The sequence below is a fragment of the Coloeus monedula genome (genome assembly GCF_965178545.1).
Source record: "Coloeus monedula genome assembly, chromosome: 1".
NCBI classification, from domain to species: Eukaryota; Metazoa; Chordata; class Aves; order Passeriformes; family Corvidae; genus Coloeus; species Coloeus monedula.
In genome coordinates, this window is record NC_138781.1 from 132,160,330 (window position 1) to 132,166,657 (window position 6,328).

Here is a 6,328-nt window from a genome sequence, read left to right on the forward strand (position 1 = left end):
TCATAGTGCATTTTTGAACTACTGACTATTTTTATAGTTATGCTAATAAGCTTTAGAAAAAGTCATCATTCCGAGTAATTCCCCTTATGTGGAGATGCCATGTTCATGTTACATTGGCCTAGCTGAAAGTTAGTGGTGGCATCTGAAAAAGACTAGAAATGCTCAGTTGCCTGAAATCATTTGGGAGCAGCTTCTCAGGTTATTCTTCCCCTGCAATTGTAAAGTGAGAATATGGACACTGTCTCAGCTCTGAGCACTTGGTTGCACCCTCAGTCACCAATTTCCTCTATGCCCAAGATACACTGAATCTCTAACAAAAGTGCTCCCAGACAATCTTACCTCAAGTGTGAACTCCATGTTGTACCCTACAGCAAACAAGGCTGAAATATGTCATCACCCCCCAGCCCCCCTGCAGCCACACGTCCCTTTGATCAACTCTGAACCCTCTGACACACTTGGAGCCTTTATATTAAGAAGAATGAAATGCTCAGTGACCAAAATATAGAGTGTATTTGCTGAAAATAGTAGCTGTCAAGAACTGTGAACTGCTGGAAGGTTGATCACCCATAAACTTATTCTCAGAATTAAATAAACCACAGTAGAGCCCTTGGGTCATCTCTGCTGGTTTTGGCACAGGAGGGAAGCAGTGTGCTCTGCCATGCTTATAGCATTTGCCAGTCATTCTCGTGATGTTTTTAATGTTGCATGTGTTCAACATTAGCTGGGAATTTTCTTTATGTCAAATAAAAAACCTGAGAAGTAGTGGTCTTCCCTTCTGGAGTACAGTGGGCTGAAGATACAGCACTCATCTTTTTGATGATATACACCCATTTGCTATGTGCCTATGTTTTCTCTGCTACTTTAGAGATTTTTCTCTTGGTTGCTTCCAGACATGAACTGGGATCTAAGGGAATTCTAAGAAGGAATTTGAAGAAAAAAAACCCCATCAATTAATAAATTTCAAAATACCTTCACGGAAAAAAAAAAAGGGGAACACAGCATATGAATAAAATAACATAAAACAAATATATATGCTATACAGTTTCTATAAACTTAATGGAAAGAAAATTTTGGATTTAGATTCTTGTAGCTTTAAATAGGCAAGGGGCAGATTACTAGAGATAACTCTTCAGATGTTAAAAGCTGCAAATAATTGAGAAACTTGGAGCACCTGCAGGTTGTAAGCTCAGCATGAAGGTATGAATACCACAGGAATCTTGCTCAAGAGATGTGGCATCTTTCTTTTACTATCTTAGTCTAAAAAAGCATGGTGACAATCTCCCTTATCACTGTGCTGCTAGATACACTGCATCTGACCTAGCTGTTATATTTTGTTGTTCTCCCACCCAATCTGATCTTGCTTGCTAATTATAGATGTGAAATACAAAGATTTGGTCTGTGATTTAACCTCTTAGATACTTTTATTTCCATATCTTTTATTTGTGAAGTACTTGAGGGCCTTTCTGTGTGTCTACTGTTTTTGTGAGACAGGAGATAATACTGAAATGCTGAAACAAAAATGTCTCTAAATTCATGTTTTGTTTCCTATTTCTGTCAACCTCTCCATCATTTATGCCAAGTACAAGTTTTCACTGTGGTGAAACATTTGCATGTGTGATTTGCGTCTCTTCTCCCATGCAGCAGAATTTGAGGCCAGGGAATGTCTCTGACAGGAGAGTACTGGATTGTCATGTGAACACAAAGATTCTCTGCCTCTGCTTAACAGAACTGATGTGCTGCACTGTCAATTCCTGTGTCTGTTTCTATTTTGTCAATTTCATCCACATACTTGGGTAGATAAATTTGAATAATTTGTAGATACTACTGACAGTTTCATTTTTCAGATGAAAATCATATAGGTTACATGCAACAGGTAGAAGAAATACATATTTTTGTGAAGATCTGATTTAATTATTTTTCTGTTTATGGTTTGTAAATATTTTGAATGAAATATCAGCTGTTTAAATGTCAATACTTTTCTTCCAGTTCTTTTCCTTTCTGCAGTTGTATGAACAACAGACAGAAATGTGGTCTCAATATTTCCTTTTTTTTTTAGCAGCACTTTGGCCATTTTGAGGAAAAAAAATTAATCCAGTAATTCTTGGTGGTTTTCAGGGAGTTTTTTCTTTATTTCTGTTTTCCCTTTGTCCTGGTGAAGCTTCAACTTCTTTTATAGTTTATGTTTTCATTAATAAACTGGCAAATAGTGGTGATGATATAAAATCATCCCCGGTTGGAAACAGATGAATGATTGATTGAGAAGAGGGATATTGGGTTTGAAAAGATGATAAAAGACTGAGCTATATTAAGTAATCTAAAATTCTGAACTGACCGGGAACAATTGAGTGGGGAGATGTGGAGAAGATAAAGAAAAATGCTAAAGATAGAAGAGGCACTCTAAAAGCCTTCTAATAGAAAAGAGGCCCTTTGCATATTGCTTTTGCCGATAGATGTCACTGTGAATAAGGCAATGGTCACCTGCCCAGTGACACGACATCCTGTATAAGACCCACAGCATCCTGACGGCTCAGCCTGTGAAAGAAGACTATGCAATATAACTCATATTAAGGATGTGCTGTTGATTGTAATTTACTCCCTTTCTTAAAAGTGAAACAAGATCGTGAAGAAAAAAAATTACTTTCTGATGCATAACAAAAGATACTCAGATTTTAAAGATCATATTTAGGTGAATCTGCATGTTTAAATGCTCCCCTGTTTTCCATAAGCAATTGCTGTTATATAGTTTCACACACGCCTAAAAGCCACACCAGAAACAGCCACTATAGGAGCAAGGTAAGTTTTTCTGTGTTTTCTTCTATCTGAAAGTTTGCCCAAGCATTAAAAAAAGAATATCAGAGTCATTTGGGTGCAGGGAGCCTGGATGGTGCATGGCCACATCAGCACTACCAAGAAGGCTCTGTAGTTCTGGCACATTCTAGCTTAGCTGGACATCCCTGAGCTTATGGAAAGCCACTGGGCAAAGCATGGGCAGCACTGGCACTATGCCAGTGCTTTCAGTTCTGGCTGCAAGCTCTGGGTAAGGGCAAATTCACAGCCACAGTAAATACAGCTGAGCATAGGTAATCATCATTAGCCAATTGTGGGTTTTTTAAAGGGTACAGTGAAGATTCATATGGAAAATCTGATCAGTTATTTAAAGCAGTTTCTGCATCACTTTTCTGCGTCAGATGAATGGTGGTGCTCATTTCAGCCATGGCACCACTGTCACCTCACTCTCTGTGTGAGGTTCCAGAAAGGGCTTCTCTACCTGTCTTTCTCAGTTATGAGATACTTAAATATCACTGTAAGGACTCAAGGGAGGTTCCTTGGTTCACACAGGCACATTGTAAATACAAATGCCTGTTAAAAGATCTTTGTGGTATTTCAAAAGTCACGTCAGTCAGGTGAAGTCCCTGGTGTCTGGAAAAAAGGAAATATTGCACCCATTTTTAAAAAGGGTAGAAAGGAGCGCCCCAGGAACTACTGACCTGTCAGCCTCACCTCTGTTCTGGGAAGATCATGGAAGAGATCCTCTTAAAAGCTATGCTAAGGCACATGGAGGACAGGGAGGAAATTTGAGATGGCCAGCATGGCTTCACCAAGGGCAAGTCCTGCCTCACTGTTCAGTGGATGAAGAATAGGCCACAAATCATGCAGAGGGTACTGGTCAGTGGCTCAATGTCCTGATGGACATCGGTGACAAGTGGTGTCCCTCAGGTGTCCATACTGGGATCATTCCTGTTTGGTGTCTTCATCATTGACACAGACAGTGGCATCAAGTGCACCCTCAGTAAGTTTGTGAATGACACCAAGGTGAGTGGTGCAATTGACACACCTGTGGCATGGGATGCCACCCGGAGGGACCTGAAGAAGCTGGAGAAGTGGGCCCACAGGAATCTCATGAGGCTCAATAAGATCGCGTGTGAGGTGCTGCACCTGGGTCAGGGCAGCCCTCAGTATTGACACAGGCTGGGGATGAGCAGATCAAGAGCAGCCTGGCTGAAAAGGACTTAGGGATGCTGATGGATGAGAGGCTGGACATGAGCCAGCAATGTGCACTCACAGCCCAGAAAGCCAGTTGTGTCCTGGGCTGCATCTCTTTGGTTTTTTAAAAAATTTATTTGCATATCTGTCATTTTTACTGCTCTGGATTTCCTCCTTCGTGTCAGCATACAGAGGGTATGCGCATGGCCCCCACCTCTGGGTTATGGCGATCAGGATGTAATCTAGTAATCTACCCCTGCAGAGCAGCCATAGCAGAGTGGGAACACCCAGGATATCAGAGCTGAACAGCACTTGGGTAAACATCCTGCTTAGGTGTGATATTGCATAAATAATACAGAAGTCTCATGATTGTGCATCACTTTTCCCTAGTGACTGGCACATTGCATCACAACATTGTGTTCAGAGGTGCTTCTAGAGGCATTCACACTAAGTTCCTGCTAAACTGGGTTGAGATAAAAAAAAAGATTAAACTAGGGACTTTCTCTTGCATCTTGCATCCAGTAATTCATGCAGGAGGAAGACATATGACTGACTGAACTGCTTTTTATTGAAATAGAGAAAGCTTCATTTAGTTTTCTGGAGAGTGTGTATTCCTGTTAAGTTGTGCTTTACATGCTGTTATTTATATGCCAATAGTAGACTTGTTTCCTATCATGGCTTAAGGCTCTTCAGAATCAGTAGCCATCCCAGCCTGGGTACTGGGGCAACTCTTCAGCCTGCACATTTTTGACTGCTAAGATGTGCTTCACTTCCAGTACCTAGTGCTCTCACAGTGGTAGCCATTGAACAAACATGAGCTAATGCTTCTTACTGGCACTGTTGCCGTTCTCATTTGGCAGAGAAAAAGCTACCCAAACAAAGAATAAAAGCACTAACCAAGTGCTAACTAGCTCAATGGCTAAAAATAATTTAATTGCATATTCTTGTTTGCTGCCACTTTGTTTTCAGAGTTTACAGAGAGGCATATCACACTCACCATGTGCATGCTACCAAGTTAGATCAGTGAAGAGTTCCTGTTTAAAAACAGTGTAGCTGGTTCAAAGGCTGCCCAACAAGGCACTTGCAGAGGTGACAGGGATGCCTCAGGCTGGGCAGGGAAGAGCCACCTACTTCTTGAATTAATGTGCTAGCTACCAATACCCCCTGCTTTTCCAGAGGGGAATTAAGCATGTCTGCTGTGCCTTGCAGTGAACTTATTATCTGTGCCTCTTGGGGTAAATAAAACAAGCCAGGACTCACTTTCTGGTCCTGGAATAAGGACCATAACATGTCCTGAGTCTGTATAGCTGAACTTCTTGCATCTTTTATTCCATACAGTCTATTGGAAGCCATCATTTCACTTGTTTTAGTGAATTTAGGCTCTCTTGCAGAGAGTTCTAGCTGATATTTGCCAAAACCACACTGGGGAACCTCCACTTGACCATGGCCAAAACCTTCCTTCTCCAGGTGTTAGTATGGGCACGACTAACACATCTGGCGTGTGCTTAGAGTGCCATGTATGGCAGTGTGACCCAGGGCTTCACCACCACCTCTCTTCTTTCTAAAACCCCCTGGAGTGGCTGTGTGACACTTTGTTCCCAGTCTGTCTGGACACTTAGGTCTCCATAAGCTGGCTGCTGTGTGGGCATCACTGCACATGGCATTCCTGCACAACGGTGGTATTTAGATGTCTCATAAATGAGAGAGGCAGCCTGGTGTCTGCTTTCTGGAGTTCTCTACTGAATTTAGCCACTGGCATTCATCCTAAGTTTCATTACAGGTGCCAAAATGCATCTTCTGGAACCTGTTTTAAGTTTTCTTGTGCCTCCTCTTATTTGCAAAATGGTGCATTACTGTTTGTTTCATTCACTGTTGTCTTATTTGTGGTCATTCATGTTGTCTTTCAGCAGAAATTCAAAATTTTTGTGAATTTTATGTCACAGAAGCCAACACTTAAGTGAATGCTGTTTAACCACTGTCTTTGTTAGGTATGCAGTCAAATTAGAACCTGGTCCTGTACTCTGAGCCAGGAGCATGAGGGTGGGATCAAGGATTAGAAATTGAGTCCCCTCTTCTTTCTCTTTGGGCAAAGGTTTGCAGCCTAGAAAACTGGATGTGTAGAAGGAGTTGACTCTATGCCAGGACAGGTCACACATCTGTTTAAGAGAGAGCAGTGGAAAGTGTTTTTAGAATGCTGTGTTTTAATGGTAGGTCTGCTCTAGGGAACTGAGACATGTCTAGGATGGGAGCATTGCACAGAAACTCATTTCTGTTCCTAACTTTGCACCGCTTTTCTTTGTGGCTTTGCAGGAGTCACATTACATCAGCATTTCCAAATGGTACT